At 43.0% G+C, this 24,942-nt stretch overlaps 1 protein-coding gene across 2 annotated transcripts in view; it reads right to left on the bottom strand.

Annotated features, from left to right (window-relative positions):
• PAK3 (p21 (RAC1) activated kinase 3) overlaps positions 1-24,942 on the bottom strand; it is a 128,212-nt gene that overhangs the window by 73,596 nt on the left and 29,674 nt on the right. The window contains exon 2 of one of the 2 annotated variants that reach the window (XM_079318607.1): positions 14,954-15,062. The exons of the other annotated variant lie outside the window; for it this stretch is intronic. The gene's annotated coding sequence lies outside the window, so the exon portion shown is untranslated. The remainder of the gene's footprint in view (positions 1-14,953; positions 15,063-24,942) is intronic. 2 annotated transcript variants of the gene reach the window in all.

The following is a 24,942-nucleotide window of genomic DNA, read 5'->3' as shown; positions in this document are numbered from 1 at the left end:
AGGTTCTGAGTCTTTTTCTCAGGCCATGAAACTTTCTTAGCTCTGGGCCAGGATTTTTCTCAGGCTAGAACCTTTTTCTCTAATGTAAACACAAGAAAAAAAATCATAACAGAGGTAAACACCTGCTGGATCCATGGGAAAGCCAGGGAGAAGAGGTGTCTCTCTGACCAACGAACTGTCTGTATTCTGTTTTTCACAGAAAAACATGTCTTATTTAAAGCCATGGCTTCCTTCAATAAATTGCTCTTTCTTGCACCAAGTAAGAGAGTGCCTTGTTGCTGTGTTCTCTCGTAACCCTTCGTACGGCAACAGACCCAGCCTTCATCTACACCAGAATTGGTTCTGCCACATTTATCACACCTTGCTGGCAAACACAACACAATCTGAGCAAAACAGCATGACTGCTGATACGGTGTCAGTAGATTTGCATAGGAAAAAGGTATCCTGTTAAGGATCCCAATAACCTCCCACACTCAGTGATAGCTGCCAGAGAGCTCATCTTACAGATAAAATTGACTCTGATCATCAATCTATCTATCTCCATCAACAAAACCCCAAAAGAAGCAACCTATTCTGTCCCCTAAGAGCTGGGTATTACAGTGCCCTGCAGTTTTCCCCCGTGCCATGCTGCTGAGGCACCAGCACTTGGCCCCATGGTCCCACTCCTCCCTGAGGCTGCATTACATGGGGACTGTGGGAGCCACTCTGCCAGCCCTGCTGAGACCAGGCAGCTCCAGAGGGGTCTGGAATGGCACAACAGCAGCACTTGATTAACTGTGCCAGGAGATGATGTGGAGAGTACTGGGGGAAGGGGCCACGGAGGGATGCTGAAAGCTAAAAATTAAATTTGGAGGCCTGCTTGGCCCATGATGTCATGGCTTCCCAGTGCCCCAGCAATTGGCTGTGGGTGAGCATCTGCTGGCAGCTGGGAATGATTATTTGCCTGAGGTTCAGACCCTTCCCAGCTCTGAATCAAGCTGGTTGTCCTGACAACCTAGATAGTGGCAGCTTCTGATAACCACATAATGAGGTTGTCACAAAAAGGAGCCCCTCCATCAGAGAGGTTTGGGGATCATTAATCTTTCCGAGAGAGTGTGAGAGAAGAGGTAAGGGGACCATCTGGTGATACTGAAGCACATCAACAATCTCCCTTGGAAAGGAGCTTTGTTAGACAGGAACCACCTACCAACACGTAGCAATGGCAACAGGCAGGCAGCCTGCCAGCAGCCAAGGGTCCCAACTGCTCAGCTGTGGAATACTGAGATCCAGGCAAAGTCGGAGCAAGGAGGACACACCGGTGCTGCCTAGGAATGATTCAAATTGCTGAGCAGTGAAAGTGCCTGGGGCTTGCCTGGGAACAGGGTGACAGCCTGGGACAAGTGACACAGTAAGGCTAAGCATAGAGGACTTCCCATGGTGCTGCCTCTTGGAGGTTAAGGCACTGAAAGACTCTGTATCTTAGTTTACCTCATTTGCAGGTAGCTTCTGTGAGTGATTAGAGTACTTCCCACTCCTGTCCTGCAAATCTTACTCAGGGCAGGGCACAGACTTACAGCAATGCAGCTCATTCAAAGATAATTCATGCATGACTGCTAAGGATCCCTCTCAGCTCAGGTGCATGATGTCTCCTGAAAACTGAACCTGTGGGATCATGCAAGGCACCAAACACCGTGTCTTTCCCAGGGATCTTCTCAATTCAGGAAACTCTTTCACCTTGTCCTTGTGAAACATGGATTTCATTCAGCCTTTACTCAAGAGATCTGCGAGTTATGTCCTGTAGCTGCAATAACAGTGGATTGAGGTGCTGCAGTCTGAAACCCTCGTGGATGACAATAACACCATAGCTTAGAGAAACTCAGCTGCCAAACTACTGATCCCCAGGACCAAGTTTCTGGAGAAGAATGCCCATCTTCATATTTAATAACACACTTAAAAAAAAAAAATCCTGTAAAATGGTGAAGTCTGAATCTTTCCCAGGAGAAGACAGAAATTACCTCCATAGATAAGTTCTTATGAATCTTCCAGCAGTAATTGACAGAATGTGTCTTTTATGTAATTTTAATTTGTTTCAAAAAAATATCTACTAAGTGTAAACATTTGCTAAAGTCAGTATAAAACTTTATTAATACACTTAACACTATATTTAGTAATAAAGGTTTTATATTAAAAGTACATATTTTTACCTCAAACCATGATTTCCCTATTCAAAATTAGTGCTTCAACTGTGGATTTAACTGAGATCTAATAGGACTATTAACACATGTCAACTGAATACCAATCAACTACTAAGGACTGCATTTAATAAATACATTTATTAATATACTATTGCTATACCTCATTAAAATGGTGTTGAATCTTCACAAACTGTTGTAAACAATCAAGTGAGATGTAATCCATCTCCAGGAGCTAGTAAAACAGAATGTAGTGCTCTCCTACTCTGGGGAGGTGTGTGATACAAAATTCAAATCTAAGACAAAGATACAGTTGATTACACATAACAGAAACACTCTCAGATTAATAGTAGGCATCAGGTTCACAAATCCTGCCTCTCTGACAAAGGACAGGAATGCCTGCAAAGAGATCTCCAACCTGGAAGAGGGTATTGCAAGAGGGAAACAATATGAGATGATACCACTCATACCTGTATTCTGTAATCCTACCTGAGCTGTCTTTAGTGATTCTTCCCACAGCATTCCTCCTTCAGTTTTGGCAGAGGGGAAACTGAGGCAAAGAGCAGCTCAGTGGCAGCTGTAGCTTTGCCTTCCATGTATCCCCAGTGTCACTCACAGCCCCCTTTTTGTTTACTGAATTGCAATTTAAATCACATTCCAACAGGAGTAGCAGGACTAACAGCTTGAATGTATCAAGCCCTACATTAACACAGCTTGTAAACAGAACACATCACAGCTTCCTGCAGAAACACCAGTGGGATCCAGAATTCTTCAGGAGAATCCCTGTCAAGTCCAATTCTGCCTGGTTTGCACTTAAACATCGACCATTCTCCTTCATGCAGAACATTCTGTTTAACTGAATACAAACAAAGATGACCCACTTGCCTGCTTAATTTTATCTGCTCAAGATGCTGCTCAGTCTGCTCTCAGGATTGAGAAAGCCAAGATCCACCCTATCTGTCCAAACAGCACAGAATGGTTTCCAGTCCTTCCTGGCACCAGAGAATAAGATTCTTCACCCAAATGTGTCTGGGCAAGCCATCACAGCCCAGCACAAACACTAAATTTACTGATACATGACCATGCCCAACCCCCTGCACTAGAGAATCTCAGCAGAGATGAGAGCCTTTCCTCTGTAAGGAACATCTGCACGTGACTATGGCACAGTACACTTTAAAGGCACAATCTGATAGTAAAACCACCACAGCAAGATGGGCAAGTGCAAATTTATCTTCTCCAAAAATAGGTGCCATTCAACAGTGATTCTTCATTGAAACAGCCACACATCACCGTGCCTCTGTTTTCAGCTTGCAAAATGTCTAGAGGTGGGTGAGACATATAAAAACCACTCTCCAGGCTGTTTATCTTTGTTTTAATATGAAAAGCATTTGCCAACCTACTAGAGTTTTACACAAGTCATTCTCCACTTTTTCCCCAGCTTCTTGTGAGCAGGAATGATACCAATTTTTGTGCCTGCTGAAAGACAACAAAATAGAGAGGCTCGAGAGGTGAAATGTCACTATTTTATAGGCTGCCACACTGTGGCAGTTCAGGCTTAATCATACTGTGGCAGTGTCTGTATCTGGGGTTTTAATTTACATTCACCTTGATGTAATCATTAAGACTAATTAATGAAGCACTGAAGTGGAGCAAGTGTGAAGCTGCCCTGTCTGCACAGCCCTCAGCTCTTGATACCTGAGCTCAGGTCTGTCAGTGGGAGACCTGCTGAGCTTCCACCTTGATGCAGAGACTTGAAAAGGGTAAACCATTGGTGGTACCTGGCATTCTAGGGTTTTACAAATGCTTATTATGAAGGCTAGTATTTATTTTGTGACTCTCCAGAGCATCTCAACATCTCAGACCAAAACCACTTGAAGGTAACATCCAAAGGGAAGGTATGAAAATGAACTGGTTCAAGCAAATAAGGTTGTTAGAAAACAAAATAGAATTAACAGTTTTTACACTGGTACCACTATGGAATCTTTTTTAAATGCCTGTTTCTTGGCCAGACATGTTTGCAATAAAAAAAACATGCTCTCTGGCTCTTTTTCACTGAATGCAGTTATGCTTCAGGAGCAGAAAGAGCTTAGGCAGAGATTCAGACCTCTTTTTTGCACTCCATCACTAGAAGATTTCACATGGGGATGATTTTGGCCTGAAGATATTAGAGTGCTGTTTGCTGTGGAAGGGAAGCAGTGTTGAGCAGCTGCTAGAAAAACTTTGCCATACTTCATCTCCTGCTGCCTTCAGCAGGTGAAAGCAGAAAACTCTGAAGCCACTGAAGTTCATGATTTCCCTATGAGCCCTGAGACATGCTCCATGTGAGCAGGAAGGGAGCCAATCTGTGAGGGAAACAGCAGGGCACTACAGAACAGGTTGGAGACACAGACTTACAACCAGAAACCAACAAGCAGAAAAGACTACATTATTTTCAATTCATCATCCCATAATAACCCAGGCAGAAGGACTCCAAGCCTAGGCTGAGTTACCTCTGGCTGGCCTGTAGCACAGAGAAAATCATAAAAGTTTGCATCCTTCACAAACCCTAGACCTTCAACTATGGTATCACAAGGGAGGATCTGAGTTAATCCTTCAAAGAAGAGGAGACAGCTGAGGCTGCTTTCATCTCTAGTGGTTCCTTTCCCTTCCACACATTAAAGTGGATCCTTACGTACATGTGCCTCCTCCTGCTCATTCAGCTCTCACTTGAAAATCCACTTTTTCCACAACAAATGTTGTGAATCTTAGAATTAACCTCATACTAGATCAGTATGAAGTCTGATTTCACAGCTCTACAGGTGTCATGGGTGAATATGAACAATGGTGCTGTGGATGGCAAACACACAGCTCTGCACAATGGCTTGTGAGGGTTGGAGAATGCAGGTTCCCAGTATGCTGCAATGCAAAGGTACCACAGGCATTCAGGATAGTATCAGCCCACAGGGTGTGAAGAAGAAAAAGGTTTCATGTGGTTCCCTTTTCACAAAGGAAGGTTTCATTGCCTGGAGATTCATTGCCTGGAGAATATCCCATGACAGTTGGTTTACTGCCAGGCTGTCTCAGGGCAGTGCTCTCCCAGCACTGAGAGAAGACCAGAAACAAAGGTAGTCTGTGCACTTCCACACCAGCCTGCAAGACTGAAGCCTTACAATTAGAAAAAGCATGATAGAGAATGCCTGTCTTGACTTAGAGAATACCCTTCCCAAGCTTACTGAAGTTGTGACCTGGAAAATTAAAATGCAAGAAACTCTGCAGCTGCTGACCAGGCAAACTGGTTGATATTGGAATAAAGATTCAAGGCTCTCTGCTGTAGCACACAGGCACCAACTGCACCGGCTGAAGTGCCCTTCTCCTCTTTAGTGTGCCCAATACCAGCTACAGCAGCAGGACTGAGACCATCTTTGTGATGTGAACAATTCGCAACAGTTGAAGAGAAAGATTCCTCTGAAACCTGATTGAGACACTTCAAACAGCATTTCAGAAAGCTGGCCCAGAGGAAGGACTACTGACTTAGTGAGACTGACCACATGATGATAGTAAATGGAGAATGTGCCAAAAAGCCAACTTACATCTACAGACCACCTCAGTGCACTTACTTCTTTAGAGGAGAATATCCCTTTATTCTTTTCATTGTGAGCCCTCCAGCATCTTCCTTCCCTTTCTACCCTGCACACACACTTGCAGCTCACTTTACATCAGGAGACAGCCAATAAAAATGTGGAAGATTTATTCATGCCAAGCAGTATTTCTACTGTTTGTCTCCAAACTCTTGGTTTTGTTTGGCCACAAAGGGAACTCCATAAGCAGTGGTAAAGGCCAAGCATATGTGCAGGTACAAACACCAAAGAGAAGTTAATTCCATAGATTTATCCTCCATGTCCTTGAGACAGCTACAGTGTGCTTTGACATAGCATAGATAGAACCAAATACTAGTTTGAATACAGAATGCCAATATCCCAAAAATAATCCTTTTATCATAATTTCAGAGTCCAGAAAGCAGTGCAGCATGAGTTTTCTGACAAAAGAGTGGGTTTTTTCTTCTCATGATTCTTGAATTATGCATTTCAGTGTACAAAAAAGCATAGGTTTGACAAGTCTTAAACCTGAACAGTACAAGACTTTTGAACCCCAAGAACAGGGAAAGATATATTCATGAGATCACAAGACAGTGTATAGGAAGAGGGTAAGGCCTGTTGGACATCTTTTCAAAACACTTTCAATGACCAGCTTCTTTAAGAAGCTCAAGGAAGCACCAATTTCAGCATGCATCCATAGGGTGGAAGAACACAATTCATGGAAAATGTATGAAAGTTTTATTCTCCATCCAAGACGGATTTTAACCAAACGTAGTAAGAAAAGGTATTTCAAGAATTGTAAGTATGACCTTTTGGCCAGCTTGAGCCAAGTGTATAAAACATGACAGTCCATTTCAGCCCTCACCTCTGACTGTGAAAGTCGGGTGTTTAGAAAATACAGTCAGACATTCATCTGGTGCTCAAAGATGTCACCTAATTAAGAGCTGGGATCAGGAAGAAATCCTCAGCTGACATTAAAATGTTAAATGAAATGGACTGAATCCAGTTATTATTTCTATTGCAATTGCTAATATATGAGATGGGGCTGGAGGGTCTGATTACCAAGATAAACACATGCCATCAATGCCATTGGAGACAGAGACTGAATGAAGACTTGGATCTGTTCTGCTCTGCAGTGCCAGGTCAGACTCCCCTTCTACCCCAGCCCTGCTGATATCTGGGAATGCAGTAAACTCCCATGGGCTCAGAGAATCCCTGTCCCACAATAGTGTCTATGTGCTCTTATGCATTACAAAGGCTACAAACCTCCATGGTTGCCCAACTATTCTGCTAACCTTCATTTTCCAGGAGATATTTCCTTCTTTTCGTACCCATAAAATTCAAAGCTCAGAGATTTACAAACCCTGGTAAACCCAGCATATAAACAGAGAAACCATCTCCTTCCATAAGCAAGTTAATTTCTCATGTAAGAGATCTCATATCAGGCCTTCATCTCTTAAGCCAAGGTACCAACATAGCCTTCCTTGTCATGCAAGTGCCTTTGCAGTCAGCTGGTAAGTCTCCCTGTCAGTCCTAGCTCTTCCATGCAAAGACACATCATAAACACCAAAAAATCCTTCACTGAATGAGAGGAAAATAACTGGAGTCCATTGACAGCTTTCAACTATCTGAAAAGACTTTGTGAAGTTTTATAGGGACCCAACCCAGTCAAGAGCAATCACCCTTAAAACAGAAATTAAAATTAAAATTAAATATCTTTATTTTTTTATTAAGGAAAAAGCAGCATGTTCCCCTGGAGCACCCACTGTGACACTTCCACTGACAGTCATACTTAGCTTCTGCCAGTGCCCCATGGAGACCACCAGGATGGGGAATTACATTTGGTACTCACCTCCCAATATTGTTGGCAATGATTCCATACAAACAATCTTTTCAATGAAGGCCCATCCCATATGGAGGCCATTGCCAGAGAAGAACAGAGCCAGAGGCCAGTACTGGATGTGGTGGTAATCTACCTGCTCTCTTGATCCCATGTATCCACACTGGACTCCAGCCAACAGTATGCAGCCAAATGTAATAGATGATTCCATTACATTACTCCAGCTTACACCAGTATAAATAAGAATGCACTCCAGCCCTCCCCTTCCCATGCTACTAATGTGGCTTTATTTTGCAGCTGCCATCTGAATGCCAATCTACTCTGCCTTTGGCTTTCTACAGGACCCAGACTCTCACGCTTCAGTGCATCCTTGCAGTTGAAACAAGATGTTTGCTCATACATATTTTTAATTCTGTTGCTACCCTGGCTCCTTCCTATTAGTGGACTTGCACAGCCACTGGTTCCACACCAGGGGAATGGCCCAATTATTTTGCACAACTCGGGGGAGAGCCACTACTCCAGGAGAACAGGGATGCCTGCCCCAGTGGGAACAGCTGCTGTCCCATGGTGAGGGGAGGAAATCCCAGAAGTTGAGAAAGGCAAGGGAGGAAATGCCAGATAAATTCCTCAACACCAGAGAAAGAGAAACATCATCCTTCTGACACATGCTGTCTTTGTTACATCTCAGAGGACTGCACACAACCCTGCAGATGCAGGTAAGGAGTGATTTCTGAAGAGAGCAGCTCCCTGGGGTAGAACTCCGGGAGTAACGTGGGGCTGGGCAACTCCAGGGCACACTCACTCTTTACAGGACAAAATGGCACATGGTCACAGAATCAAAGCTGGCCAGTAGAGACATACATTGCTGAACAGGGTGGGCTTACCCATCACCAATATTTCAGCTTCTGTTGACCTGGACTGAAGCTCCCAAGGGATCACCTTAACCAAGTCTAGTCACACTGACAACAGTATCTCCTTGGAGGTGATACCTACAGGTCAAGCTACAGTCAGGGCTACCAGCAGACAGCATCACCCCACTCTCCATGCACAGGGCAGACACTTCAAGCCTGGGTTGCAGTATGACACACAGAAGAAGGTAAGACAAGCATTATGCATTTCGGCTAAGCCAAAATCTCTCTGTTCACTTCTCCACACAGACATCATCACAGAGACCCACTCCTTCATGTCATCACATGAGACATGGGCTCCACCTCCCATAAGAGATCTGGTCTGTCAGCTCAGGCTGAGGCACGTGAAGCCAGCTGCTTCTCCTCCAAGGAGATAAGTGACTGTACAGCCTTAGCTACCCTTACTGGTGTCTGTAGTGAGGGAATAGGAAGCTGACTCACCCTTTGGAGGTCCAGTCCCTTCACCACCTGCCTTCCCCAGGCTCTGCACCAGCAAAATGGATTTTCACTCTCAGTCCTGTTCACAGTCTTGGGCAATTCCACATGATTTTGTGTGGCAGCTGTGCTCTTTTGGAAACACTGCATGGTCCAGAACAGACTGACTGCACAGCAAGGTGAATCACAGCCATGAACAAAATGTCTGGACAATTGCTATGGCAAAAAGACTGGCATTGCATCATACTACTGCTGCCAATTATCTCCTGGTTGTACAATGAATCTCTTATCATCTTCTCTCACCAGTGCTGGGCAGGAGGAGCTTTAAAGCCTTTGCTTTTGCCTCACTAATCTTTGCTGGACTGACAAGTCCCATGGACCAGAAACAGACTGTTCTTCCGGCTCAGAAACAGAGCCCATACTTTGCCTTCACTGACTGTTGAAAATGTGCCCTCAGATGTCCTGGTGTGCCCTTTTTGTCTTCTAACAAAAGCTGAATGTCACTGTGAGCCCCACCAGGAACAAATGTCAGCAGCAGTTCTGTTCCAGAAGAGGGGCACTGGCAGGAATGTGCCATCCCATCTGACACCAGCCTGCCTGGTGCCATGTAAGCCATTCTATTGTCAAAAAACCCCAAATTTTGGTGGTGACACTGGTCATCACTGAACTAGCAGAGCTGCATCACTACATCCCTTCAGTGCCTTTGTACCCACCAGGTCTAAGAAGATGAGCTGCTGGAAACAGGGTCTTACCAACCCAAGACTCTCTGCTTACTGCAGCACTGGCCACCTGCCCTAGAGCATCTGACATCAGCAGGTGAATGCTGCCCTATTCTGCACTTTTTGCTACACATGCCAGAAGCAATTGAGGCCCTTCAAAACTGAGACAATGTTGTGTATTCATGAGTGCCATCTGCTGGCACCTTCTCCATTAATCTTTCCAAAGCCACTTAGTGGAGTCTGGAGTTTTCCAGATCCAGAGCACAACAGGTACCATCGGCTCCTATCTCCTTCCTAGCAGGGGAAAAATTCTGTGCCTTCTTCAGTATCCAAAACTTTCTGGTTTCATCAGTTGCTGGAAATAAATCAGGTGGATCCATTCTATAATCTGCTACACTAATTGTTTAAGTAAAGTGAACATGTTTCCCCAGTAAGGTTAAGCATAAAAGTTAAGGAAACACTTGAGACCTCAAGAGATTCTTAGTGATCCTTCCACTATCTGGATGACAAGACATCAACACAAAAAACATCCACTCAGCATATATGTGTATTGGCTTCTTTCTCAAAAGACTGCCTGGCCCTCTGGAATCTGTGTCTAAGGACTGCAGCTGCAAAGAGAACCCCGAGACTCAGAAAGCCAGGTATCTTGCAGAATGTGCTGAGGGCCAAAAAGGATGGCTCTGCCATGAGTAACTTACAATTTCTGCATCCCCACTGGATGTCTGTCTAAATGATCTGCTGTAACCTAAGCAAAAATTACTGAGCTTGAAGTAGAAATCTTTGGATAAACATTTGTGATCCATTTTGCGTGGCAGGTCAGACTACCTGGTCAGAACTTCCCATACTCTTGTGATCAGGGCCATGATGAGAGAGCTGGAATCTTAGAACTGGCAGCCAAAGAACAGCAGGACACTCTAATGGTTTCCCTTTACCTGGGATCACAGTACCATTAAATCAGGAGCGAAAATACGAGTATTTCCTGCCCAGTTTTTTCTCAAGCAGTAATGAAAATTTAAGAAGATATACAGTATGACTGATGTGAACTGTATGCAGTAAACAAATAATGAAAATAAACTATTAGAATATGCAGTGTGCAAAACTCCTGTACCGTATGTGCTATTATTTGTTAATTATATTCTCACAGCAATATACATCTGCAGCACCCTGTAGTCTAAAGTCCCTTCCTTTCTAAGTGTTAATTAGGGCTCACAATCAATGCTGAGAAGTGAAGGAAGTGTGTTAGTCTCTCTCCTACATTTGTAAAGCCCCAGAAGCAAAATCCAAACAGACTTGCACAAAGTCACAAGTGAAGCAATAGCACTGCCAGAAACAGAGTTCAAAACTCCTGGATTCCAGGTTCTTCCCACAGAGAGAGAAAGACTGGTAGTGAATCACCAAAGAGGTGAGAATGAGTAAGTGTGGACACTGTTGAAGGTCTAGGCACTTTTCAGCCAGGCCTTTTTCTTTTAGCCAGGCCTTTTTCAGGTCGTGAAACTTTCTTAGCTCTAGCCAGGATTTTTCCCAGGCTAGAGACTCTTTTCCTACTGTAAACATAAGACAAAGAATCATAACAAGAGATAAACACCTGCTGGATCCCTGAGAAAGCCAGGGAGAAGAGATGTCTCCTTCTCTGACCAATGATTTGTCTGTATTTTGTTTTGCACAAACTGCCTTATTTAAGGCAATGGCTTCCTTCAATAAATTGCTCTTTCTTGCTCTTTCCTGCACCAAGCAAGAGAGTGTCATGTTGCTGTGTTCTCTTGCTGCTCCGTAATCTTTCTTATGGCAACAAGTAAGAAAATCACAGTGTGCAGTCTGCCTGTTTTCACATGTGAGTTATTTAGACTGTAGCCTAATTAAAATACAGCCTTTGCATCTTGCCCTGCTTCCCTGAGGATGTTGGCAGCAGGTATAGGTTGTCCATACATTTATTTAAGCTGCAAGCTAGGAAACACCTTCTAACCACTGAAGGAGTGGAACAGCCCTATGATGGGGCTGGAAACCCAGTGCTTGAAGTATGGCACAAACTGTGCTCATGGAAAGCACCACTGGATATAGATGCCTGCAAGGCAGAGGGAGAGAAATGAAAATACAAAAGGCTCCTCCTCCCAGTGCTTCCTTCCACAGTAAACTTGGTTTTAGAAGCACCAAACACTTGCCATTTCAAATTAAGCCCCCAGGTGTTTGGCACCTCTAGAAAGCAGCTCCCGTACCTTAGCAATTAAAACCAACATGAGTTCAATATGCTTTTAGTGGACAGATTTAAAGACTACTTCTGCCAAAAACTGCAAAAACAAGTGGCAAGCACGTATCTCTGCATCACAGGGAAGCTGGAAAAATGAGGGCATTACTTGTGTTATGGTATCTCTCCTCCCTTTCTGCCAGGAACACAGCAGGAATGAAATGGACACAATTTACAAAAGGCCATGGAAACGAAACATTAACCAAAGATTTGACCTCCACGCACAACACCTCAGAAATGGGACAACTCTACCACAATTTTAAAAGGGAGTTTTGTCTAAAGATCATTTATAGAGGGCAATGAAAAAGCTGGATTTAACTTACTAATCTCCAGCAAGGTCTGATCGGGAGCTCACTGGAAAAACCCAACTGTTGCCTCCATTGTGCAGAGGTAGATGTGTCACTGCTGGGGGAAGGAGGTATTCAGGTACCAAGAGAAGAGGACAGCCCAGGCTCTTATGGAAACCTGCAGCATATGTCAGGATGAACAGTTACAAAATACCAAAACACCCTGAATCAGTTAATGAGCGACCAGAGGTGAAATGCTAAAACCAATACAAATGTGCAGAAGTCTGAGCCACAGAGCCAGAGTGCTCAGGAGATGTGCAAGGCAGCTTCACCTAGGCTGCACATTCAACATAATTTCCCACCAAGACACAACCTCCAGATGTAGTCAGTGCTGGAAAGTGTAAGTATTTGGCAGATGAAAAGGCAAAAAACATCTGTAAGCTCCAAATGAAAAAGCTATTACTCTCATCCGTAATAACTCACAGATGTATTTTTCCCTATCTTGTCTGCAAATGTTTCAAACCAGCATTGTATTTCCTACTGAACTATGATGCCCACAGAAGGGAACTCAAGTGAGATGATACAGTACATTGAAAATGAAGTTTCCAAAAGCATTTGAGATAATGGAAAAGAAGGGATCAGAAGCACTAATGAATGAACACAGAGATAGGATTCCACTGTACATCAAAACTCTGGGCTTCAAAATCACATGGAAATCCTACCTTTCCTAGTTTTAACAGAAAATAGCTCAGGAGATTGAAGGCTCTGAGGCAATTCATTTTTCAACAAGACAATGCAGTCTGCAGTCAGAGCATCACATTGCAGTCATGCTGCCTGTTACTCAGTGTGAAAAAAGATCAAAGAGAAGTTGCAGCCACATCACTGTTCCCTCACAGCTCATCTCCCTGAACAGAGGGAGTCTCTGCACTTAGACAGAGAAGCTGGTAATGCCAAGCAGCCCCTTTTCCTGCTTGCTGCAGTGCTTTGCATACACTTGCTCAGAGCCTCGCCACAATCCAGCCCAGCAGCACCGTGGGCAACTCCAGCACAGCAAGGTCAAAAGAGCCAGAACTCTGGAAAGGTCTGGCTGGAAAAAAAACCCCAAGGAAGTACATGTCTTTATGAATTTAGAAGAGCCTCCATTCCCTTTGCTCTTCTGTTTTGCTGTCACCTACCATAAAAATTAAATAACATCTGGTCTTGTTGCCATGTTTACCAAGAGACACTGCAGACTCAAACTCAGTCCACCCTGCTAGATACTTGCTCCTGGTACACTTGGAAAAGCATAGTATAAGAGGGAGAGAAATGCTTACCCAACTCATAAAAGAAATATTGCAAAGGGGTTGGAGACACATTAATTTATAATTAGGATGATTCTGTGCAGCTGTATCAGTAGCTACTGTTAAACAGTGTGAAAAAACCTGATTTACAGATCCACAAAGGATCCGGGACAGAGAACAGCAGCAGCACAATGCAATGCCCAGCCCTCACCCACTGTCTTTACAACGAGCAGTCAATATTCCTGCAAAGGTGCCTGCTTATGTTTCACATCTGCATTATCTCTTCCATGCCCATTTCAGTCCTGATCTCAAAAAAGTGCTGTTCATCTCTTCTTCCCAAATGTCATCTATCCGTTCTGCAAAGCCATGAGTTGATCATATATTTCCTGGCCTTGAGAAGTCAGGATAAAGACACTCCAAAACTCAAAGAAAAATAAAACAGTGCCAAATGCTCATCAAAAACACAGGGCAGCACTGTAGCATGTGCACAAAACTTTCTGCTAGTGGGACAGAATTTTAGTAGGATTTCTGGTTTTCGTCTCTCTTCCTGATGCTTCCTCACAAATCAGGCTCTTTCCCTGCCTAGTTCTCCTGTGCTAGAAGTCTCATTGCAGCTGCAGGGAAAGACAAGCCATTTTGCTTGCATGGCTGCCTCTGCATTTGAAGCTGATCTGTATGAGACACTGCCACCCAGCATGATTTGCATACATACCAAAATGCGAGACCTGCACAAAATGAAGCAGGAAAACCATTTGTCTCTCCTCTCAGAAAAGGTTAATGACATGGATTCTTTGCAAATGTTTACTATTAAGTTTTTTCCTACACCTCTGAGCTATAGAATTTGTACATAAAAGGGGGTTCACCCTCTTGCCCCAGTCCCACAATCCTATTTGCTTCAGATTAACATGAATGACCTCTACTTCACTTGAGCTTATTCACTGCCCATGGAGCAGGGCCTGGTTGTACTGAATTATTTCCCTGCCATCATGAAATGCTATTCAGCTGCATAGGAGGGGACAAGGCTGCACATGCAGGTGTTAGCTTTCTACAGCATTAACTGTTCAACACCCAGACAAGCCTCCTATTTAAAACTTACTCAGATCAGAAGGGCTGCAGAAAACCATGACATAAGTACACTTAACACACCAGAACACATATGATCCCACATGGCAGGGGACCAAGCAGCCCTGCCATGAAACACTTAATCTCAGCTCCTCCTGCTGCTCCCTCCCTCTCTGTCCTCAATTGTGTCAGTTATCCAATGTGCCCTACAATTGCCATCTTAAGAGCACATCAGAGGTTCTGGGGTGGTGCTCTTTGAAATGGCTTGATTTAAATTGACATATGAAGTGTCATCTCCAAAATAAGTTAGGCTGAAGAAAGCCCTTCAGGACCTTTATGTCCCTTTTCTCTCTCTTCCTTCCTCTCTCATGTTACTTTAAAGACAGCTTGCACATCATTCACCACTCTGCTCACCAACAGAAAACAACACCTACCTGAAAGGTGTCTTCAGGTGCATGCTCTTAAGGGCAGGGAGGGTACGCTTTCATTTTCCCAATCCTCCAAGAATAACAGCCCAGACTGAAGTCCCTCCACAAGTCAGATCTGTCAGACACAAACCCAAATTATTCTGGCATATAAGTACAGATCTGTTCTGAAAGAATAGCACTGAGCAGTTAAAATTTGTTTTGCTCATTTGTTCTCCAGGCAGGCTGCCTGACTGAATGGACCCTTTTACTTGGGAAAACAAATATTAGGCCCAATCTTCAGCTGGCAGAAAGCCACACAATGCCATCAGTTTCTCTGTTATCCAGACTGAAAATTTGACCTATGGCTTACAATTACATTGAAGCTCTTAGTTCCTACCTGCATCTCCCATACTTTCAAATGGCACAATAACTCCACTCACTAATTTTTGCAAACCAAAGACTGATTTCTCAGAACTCACTGCATCAGGCTTACAGTGGTCACCCTGTGCAGCACCTGGGCTGCCTGGCAACACTTACTCTGATATGGACTTTATTGCATTGGGTTTGAGAGATTTTGTGGTGATTTGCAAATAATCAGAGTTCAGACACAACCCGTAACTACTGTATTTAAATGTTCCATTTGTTACTACAAAACAAGATCCTGCCTAGAGAAGCAGAGACTGAAACTTAAAGTAGAGCAGACTGATGGCAGTAACTGTCCTGCTCTCACAGAGCAAGGCAATCAAACTGAATACTTTCAGCACCTGGATTGTTCAGTAAAAATTCCACCCTCAAACTCACTATTACACCATTCTTAAGTCTACACAGGCAAGAATTTGCTTTCGCATTCAGTGAATGGTGGTTTGGGTTTCAGTTTAAAAAACAAAAACATGTATTTACTGAAAATCACATGTGACTCTTGTGATGAGCAAAGTCATTTAAAATAGTCAGAACCTGGAGGAACCAGCCAGGACACAGAGGATGTTGTGGAGACCCCTCTTCACCACACACATACTGATCTTGAGTACGTGTGTATCGTAAAAAAGCCAGAGTCTGATAAAAACTGGTAGGATAATCAGAATAAGGCACATTCCTCTCAGAGAGACCAGAGTAGCCAGCTTTTTTTAGTTTAACCAAACAGAGGCTAAAAAGGGTCATCACTGCAATCCAGAAATAACTAAAAAGAAAACACCAAGGAAGAAAAATAGCTAGTCAACATCAGTGACTAGAAATAACTAAAGAAGAGAAAAAAAGGCATGAGCAAATTTGAACTGGAAATTATAATGTTTCTGTAACCAGAAGGATGAGGTAGAAGCTACTTTTCAATGGAAATAATGGGGGAAAGAAACGTTGAACCATCTTTGGGCATTTATAAAGCAGAGTCTAGGACATGATACCTACTGTCACTACAACTGAAATCTGACATCCTTGAGCTTCCTCACTCCAGTGTGTGCTCAGCTCAAATCCAAAGAAGAACAAAAATAAAATAGAGGAAAATGTCAACACTCACAACGATTGTCAAAAATCTCTCATGAAAACTAGGCCACAAAACCAGCAAGCTGTGCAAGGAGGAATGTCCAGAGGAGAAAAATGGTATCTTGCTGAATTCAGGCTCTCTGATAATTTGTGCCTCTCCATCACGGACATTGGCCTCATGCTTGTTCTCCATCATGAATTGCCAGTTTGAATTTTCCTGTAGCATATCTACAGGAAAGGATATCTACAGGGAGGCATCAGGAAACTGTAAATGCTGGGAATAACTACCCAAAAGCACTCTCCTGCAGTGAAACAAACTGTTGGAGAGGAAAAGGAGAAGGGTTATATGCTGGATTGGGTGACGGTTTATGCAGACATTCTCATTAAGGAAATGGTAATCTCTGCCTGTAGATCCCTCCTTCTCTGAAAGCCTAGCAGTGCCACTGAATGACTATTTATCATGGTGAAAACACTAGTGAACTTATCCTTGTCTCCTTGCAGGCATGGAGCTTGTGATGATTTCCATACCTGCCTCATAAGGTAGAAATATAAAGGAAAAATTAAAGAAGAGAAGGAAATGAAGAAAACGGATAAAACATACATAGGGAGAGATACAGCTGAAAAGAACCCACTGTTCAAAGCATACTGGTCAGCAATGGAACAGATCCTCTAAAGGCATTTGTAACTCGTTTCTTCTACTATCACCCCAAGAAGGAATTAATCAATATATTACTTTCCAGGCAGTTGCTGAGGGACCATAGCACCATGGACAAGCAGGAAGGATGCCTGCCCCTATTTTCCACCACTTGCAAACCCCTGTTACTAGCAGCATACCCATAAAGGCAATGAAAGGACAGAGCTGAAGCAATGGAGAGCACAGAAACTAAGCCTCAGTTGCTGTCAGCCCAATGCCAGGTAAGTGCAAACATCCGCTTCCCAGCTGGGAGAGGTTTCAAGGAAGTTTCAAAGGAAAACAAGCACAGGTAACAGTGGCTACCTCATATCTGGTGAGGTTTTTCAGACTCACCACAGTGATGTGACCAGAAAATATCAGCAAGTGGGTTTCTTGTGACTGACAGAGCAAAAATAATGGCAAACAGCTTGATCCAGTCATAGGTGAGACTGCTTAGAAGGTGCTGCCTGGTGATGAGCTGTAAAGACTGAACTCTCACTTGAAGGAGGCAGTTTTCACAAGGCAGAAGCCTATCAAAAATATGAACAACATCAATTTTACTTTACTCACAGGAGCAAACTCAATTAACATGGCTGATACAGTAGAAAGTTGTGCAAAATAACTTACTGGATTTCTCTATCTTCCTCCCCACAGAAAAAAACATTGTTTGTCAGTCCCATCAGAATGCCTTTGACCTCAACACTGACCCAAGCAAAAAAAACAAGAATAAATTTGTAGGAGAAGGGATTACCGGAAACCTCACCTCTGATGAATCATAGCTGTGCTAATTACCAAAACCAGCCTTGCCCTCAATAGGTCACAGCTATAGCCAATAAGGATGAATGTGATATAAAGGGTGGGTTAGCTGGTCAGGGAGGATCCCAGGGAATGGAAGGAACTGAGAAAACTGAAGGAATGAGCTAGAGATGGCCTAAGAGGAGAGGAAAGATGGCCCAAACAAGGACTGACCAAATGGAAGAGAGGATTGCTGTTATAAGGTCAGTCTGAATCTGCAGTTAGAGCCTGTAGTCAGAGTCTGCAAGGGAAGCCTACAATGGGAGATTGCTGTAGTCAGAGTCAGTGAGGAGTTACAGTCTGTAAACTAAGTTGTGAAGAAGAAAAAATCAGGACTCTTCTCACGATGTTGAACAAGAGTGTGTGTCTCACCTCCTTTTTATCTCTAACGAGAGGTCTGCTGCAAAGAAATCAAAGAAAAAGAAAAAAGTTCTCTATAAGAGGCCATCTATCCTCTATCCACACCCTGCTTTATCTCTGCCTCCCTAGGTGTAAGCAAGGTGACTCCTGAGAGCTGGCAAGGTAAAATGTGGAGACAGCCTCACACACCTGAATGTGCCCCGGGCACTTTTGGAAGGCTCTACCAGATCCTCCATTCTGCTCTGGTTTTGCTAGATGTGTTAATAAGTGAAAAAGTTTTATTGTGCTGTAGTTACATTTTACAGCCACGCATAGTCTTCCTCTTAACAGTGTTCTCCCTCTTTAAATTCCCACAAGTAGGGAAGCACAGTCCATACAGTTTAAGGATCTTCTGCACTTTGAAGCCATCATTGTTGCTAGATTGACTGAACTGGCTGGAACTGTCAACAAAAACAAGTAATCAGTCTTCCACAGGCTTACAGAACATCAGGGCTGCCAGGCAGAGAAACCTAAAATTCAAGAAAGGCTGTCTGTGTATTAGATCTTAATTTAGGCACAGTTTGGAAATTTCAGCACTTTCTGAAGGTTGGGCATGCAAATCTTCTCCCTGAAGACACAGGAGCTATTAGTGAGCTCAGAAGTTAAATATACATTAAACATCTCCTGACTTGTGGCCAGGATCATAAAGTCTGTGTAGCAGTCTGATACTGCCTTGTGCAACCCTTTCCTTACAATATGATCTTATCTGCTCAGGGATCTCAGAAACTGTATAATAATTATTCAGTTTAAATTATATCAATTGAGGCCAGATTAGCCTTATTTTGGCTTTTCCAGAAAAAACCTGAAAGCTTCCACAGATGTACACTGCATCTTCTGATGCCAGCAAAAATGCTGCTATCGCTTTCAGGAAAACTGGGATTTTATTGCAACATTTAGTGCTCTGAGTGTCACTAAGTGTGCTGGTTTCACCTGCCTGGGGGGAGGGGTGGCTTCCCCTCAGGGGAAGCTCCATGTGGTGGGAATGGAGGGGACTGTCCCATCTCCAGGGGCTTCCCTGTGAGCTGCTGGCACCAACCAGAGAGCTGATTTGGTGATGGACAGCTTGGGAAAACAATGAAAAGTTATTTTGCTTTCACAAATCACGGTGGATCAAGTTAACTCGGGGCTCTTTCTGCAGTCTGGTCTCGGGGGGTCTCTGGCTGGGGCCCGGCCCTGGCAGCCCCTGGCTCAACTGGGCTCTCCATGTGCCAGAAGAGGCCTCCAGCTGACCAGGGGGCTTCTTCACAATCTGAAACAATTTTAACTTCTTAATGCCTGGATAAGATTCTCGATTTCCTGAACCCCCCTTAATGAGAAGGAATAAAGCATAAAGTCCACAAAAGTCGGTGGAATGAAGATAAAGTTCTTGATGGGAAGAGATTGAAAAGATGCAACTGATAAGTAGCTGAAAACCTTTTTTGTGGGGCTATGAGGGGTTGTGACCTCACTAAAATTCTGTTAAACTGTGAAATACACTTGGGGAGGATGGGTGCTTGAGATGAAGACTTTTTTGCCTTGGGAAATTGAGCTCTCTGTTTTGGGACCGGAATATGAACAGAGACATTTGATAGAGAAGGAGATGAAGAAGATTTTGTTTTTCAGCAGCTTGCCTTTAAAAGTGGTACCCCATGTGTGCATCGTAACCCATAACACAGCTCTGGAAGGACTGTGGGAATGAGAAGAAAATTCATTGTTCTGTAAGTCCCTGGTGGATGCAGACTGTGAAGGTGAAGACACCCCCTAAGCCCATAACTAAAAAAGGAACTTTTCTCTGTTAAGTGAACGGAACTGAACTAATTATTTGGGTAGATAACTGACTGAAGTGTTCTCTGTATGTTGTTGGTAAGAAATGTGTAATGAAGGGAGGAGGGAATAATCTAGGAATCTTATTCTGAATTCTTTTTGTGTCATTAATAAATTTTTTCTTGTACCTTTTTAAGTTTTGAGCCTGCCTTGTCTCTACTCCTGGGTCCAGTCTCTAAAATAAATTAAATATATTAAACTGGCAAACCCAAGTCACATCTTGACACTAAGCAAAAATGGGACTCCCCCAGATTTCCCTACAGTTCTTAAATAAGAGCTATCAGTTCAAAAGACAAAAGCAATGTTTGCAGTGCTACTTGCAGTGATGATGATAATTGGAGGGGAAAAAAGGAGAATTAATATTTCTCCATGGCACTGAATGTTCCTAGTAAATGCTTGAAATTGCAACAGTAGTCGGTAACAGACACAGGTTATTGTTCACAGAAGTCTCTCACAATTGCAATTTTTTGCCTCTAAAACCTCTAATTACCACAATTTCTCTCTGGGTTTGCACTGGCCCTCTGCAATCTGGAAGCTGTCCAGGTGGTCACACTGCAGCAGAGCCTGAACACTAACCCTGAGACCTGGGAAATGTCCTCAATCTGTCAAAAGCCACTGCTTCAGAGAGTCCAGCAAGCTTCCTCCACGGCAGGGCTGCTGTGCCTGGGGGTTGCAGGAGCAAGCACCAAGTCCAAGAAACTGGCAGATAATTTGTGATCCTTTTGGGAAGAACATTCCTGTTGGGGAAAATGGAAAGTTCATCTATGTTCAATCCCAATGATGGGCTGTACAGCCACCCCTCCTGCTGAACATCATACACCCAGGATCAAACCACAGGCAAGGGAGAAACCAGATTGTTAAGCCACAGAAACTCAGTCAACCTGTCCAGTTTTGGGTCTCAGGAGAACATTCAATTCAGAGAGTTTCCTCAGCCCCTCTGAAGCTCTGTTTATGATTGATTAATCTAGACATATAGCAATGACAATAACTTGATAAGTCTCTATGTGCAAGAGGTCATTTTTAAGGCATCATTACATGCATTTATCACTCATGAATCTGGCATTTCCTAGCTTTGGGGAAGAGTGTGGTGGGGGAGATTTTGCTTTCATTCTCAATCTAATTACCATTCTCTTTTGTTTCAGTAGCCAAAGCCATCTTCCATTTTAAAAGCATAGCAATGCCTACCTGCAATTATGAAATAAGTAATTTCATTTAAAGCAACTGCTGCATACAAGAAACTCCTGCATCTTGGATGTCCTGGTGGAAAAACACGAATTACACATCTTTATCACAGAGCTGTCCAGTTATGGCTCCCTATAGCCCAGTATTACTGTAAAATAAAAATGTATAAAGATGAAAAGCTCACAGCTTCACAGGGCAAAACCATCCCTGTATTTCATATCTCACAAAACCTACTCTTGTGCAGCACAGACCTGAAAGAAAATTTTTGCTTTAAGGCTAGGGGAGGATGCTTGGTTCTCTGCACAGTTGACAGGTTCAGTTACAAAGCTATTACCCTCAGTGTGAGAATTATAAGGCAAAACATCACATCTTAAATAATTCAGGAACTCAGCTTGAAGGACAGTAGCAATTTCTTTTCAGTTTAAATCCTGTCCCCCTCTTTCCCACACTGATCTCCTGAGACTCCACTAAACATAAAGCAATGAACAAACCAGCAATTACCACAGGCAGATGCATAAAGCCCCACCATCCCTTCTCCCCCATGTGATCATGAGAAAGAACTCTTGCATGTCTCTTCTTCCTGCTGACATGGGAGTCAAAAAGGGAGCACAAAAGATTATTGATCTGATCTCCAAATTCAATAGTGCAGTGAATCCCCAGGCTCCAAGAGAGGAAACCCTTGGTAAGGTCGTGTCAACAGTGTCCTCTGCCTGGCAACACTTCTCACAGCTGACACAACTTTTAAGGTGCCCAACATCAAAGCTGCAGGGTGAAGTCAGAAACTCTGACAAGGTTTATAAATGCCAGCTTAACACATGCCCACTGTGATTTATGAGTATGGTACATTAATGGCTCAGCATCACTAAATCAGCCATTCCTGCTACAAGTAAGCTGAATAAATCAGACCATTTCATTTAGAGTGATTTATATTGCAGATAAATCAACATTCATCTGTGAGTGATTTGTTGATACATTGCAAGATCTAATCACTTTCTGGCTTTCCATCAATCAAAACTTTTGGGAATTACATCACTAAATCCCAGATTAGAGGGGCCAGGGCCATAAATCTTGGAGGCAGAACCAAGCAGGCTTACAGCATGGAGTGATGGTTTGGTTAGGTTGGGCTGGTTTGGTTAGGACTCCCTGCACAAACTGGAACTCAAGTTTTGCATAAGATCTATTCTGCCTCCTACAGCCAAGTGGGATGCATCCCTCTATGCCAGATAAACCTAGAGCTCATGGGACACCCTGGGCAGTGGCAAGGACACAACCACCCCCTCTGCTGCTCTCAGAAAAGCATCCCTGTTTCCTTCCTCACCAGTGCCCAGACTGGGAGAAATACAACTGCCACTCAACAGTGCTCTGATTGTTTTACAATTTATATACACACACCCACAAATACACATTTATATATCCATATATATGTACATTGTGTTAATATATATATATGTATATGTATACGTATACATACACACACACAGGGATTCTGGACATAATAGTAGGAACTGAAAGAGCTCATGGTCAAAGTGCTTTAGTCAGAGACTTCCAAACCCAGAGTGTCTGGCTATTCCTCCCCTTACTCCCAAAACCTCAGCCTCTGCAGTCTGGACCCCCTTCAATTCTATAATTAATTTAACAATATGGCAATATAGCTGGATTTTGCCACTTCCAGAATGATTTTAGGATTCAGAGATGCTTGCTGAGGACAAAGCTGAACTAGAGTGCCATTTTAAATACAGTTGATTAGGTAACTTGTGCCTTTTAAGTGAACTGCATGTCTATCTGCATATGAAACACCTCAATACTGATGAACTCTGGTGAGATTTATGCCTTGAATTAAGTGCACGAGTTGCAACCCAGAATCAGCATGCTTTGGCTCTTGGCTACAGAGCAGATTCAAAACCTTAGGAAGTGCTAGCACAAAGTTATAGCACCTTATTTGTGTAGTCTTGTGGGAGACTTGAGCTCTACTCTTCAAATATTTACACACACACACACTTCACACACCAGACTAGACACTGTGGAAGCAGAGCTGCAGATATGCATAATACACCTTTTTTTCCTATGATATTGTTATGAAGTAGGAGGTGAGATTATTCACATATTAGGCCTTCAATCTCCAGGGAACTGTCTGTGATTTCTATATTTATACTTTCAGTGTTGTCACAGAAAACATTACAAGAGAGTTTGATCTTGAATACTGATGCAAATTAAAAAAAAAAAATCTGGCATTTAAACCTCATCCCCAAAGCTCAGGAAAGCACAGGCTCTCAGATTTTTGCTCTCTTCTTTCTTAAAACAAGATGAAAGAGCAAAGCAGCAGGAGGCTATCACACAAATGGCAATCATAAATTAATCAAGCTATCAGACAAGAGACATCAAGAAGCAAAAAACAGATTAATGAGCATTCATTATTGACTGGTCAAGTGATCTGGCAACACTTCACTTCAAAAGCTGACAGCAGGACTCTCTAATAATTTCCAAGCAGGACAGGACCTTTCCTATGCCACTGGGCAGCACATCTCTGGCCTTTTTCTCTTCAGCATGTGGGCAAGGTTAAACAGGACTTAGATACAATACTGGCTGCTAAGCAGAAACATCCCAAAATCTGAATTCCCAATCATGGAAGCACAAAGACAAATGTGTAAATCTAGATTATGAGATAAATAAGTAAGTATTTTCAACAACCTATCATAGGTTGCTACCTACTAATAATAAAGCTTCAAAGATAAACAACAAAGAAGTGGTAAGAAAATGTAATGCTTCTCCCCTGCCTTGTGTTTCCTTGTTTCATAATTCAGCAAGACCTGTGAGACAGATCTTTGAGGCAGGATAAGAAGGAGGAAAACAAAGTTCTACTGGGGATCTTGGAAGAATAACCCCCCATGAGAGTCAAAGTTCAATGGTCAGTGGTCAAAGACCCCCCAACAGGCTAAACAGCCTTTATGGTTAGTTCAAGTGAGATAATGGGAGGGAAGAAGTGAAATGGTTCCTCACTCCTTCCCAGCTGCCACTGCCTTCTAGAGTGGATGAGCTACTGCCTAGTGTTGAGCAGGGTGGCTGGAAGCAGATTCAGGAGAGTGGAGAGGTAGGAATCAGGGAAAGGAAGATGAGCAGTTCATGTCTGAAAGAAGGGAGGAAATGAACCATCAGTTGGGAGAGATGACATCTGCACTACCAAGGGAAGTGAGGTAAAATTGAGATTTGACAACTTTCATTGCTCTCTAGGAAGGATGATCCAGGAAGATGAGAGAGAAGATAGAGGGGACCTGGATGGGAGAACTTTACTTGTACCTTACCCTAAAAAAAATAATTCCAACAACCCAAACCAAACCAAGCCAAACCAGCAGCAGACTCTCCATATACTCTAGATGCATTTGAGACCAACATCAAATTTTAAAAAATCTGAAAATAATTCAAGCACAGATAATAATTTAGTCTAAGTCAATATCAATAATTCAGGTGACTCCAAAGCTCTATCTTCACTCAGATAAAACACCATTATTAGCATAGAAAAGTAAAGCCATTTACTTTGAGATCAGTGAGATCAGAGCATGAGAGGAAATTGAGCTCTGCTATTTCCTTTTAATACTACATATTTTCCTAAACTAATAAATCTTCATGCCACAAACCACTGGTTTTTTGCTAAGGGCACAAACACCTTCTCTTCATGAGTTCAGTACTTCCT

This window comes from Erithacus rubecula (assembly GCF_903797595.1).
Source record: "Erithacus rubecula genome assembly, chromosome: 15".
Taxonomy (NCBI): domain Eukaryota; kingdom Metazoa; phylum Chordata; class Aves; order Passeriformes; family Muscicapidae; genus Erithacus; species Erithacus rubecula.
Note: the sequence above shows the minus strand (reverse complement) of the source record. Positions and strands in the feature narration are given on the sequence as shown.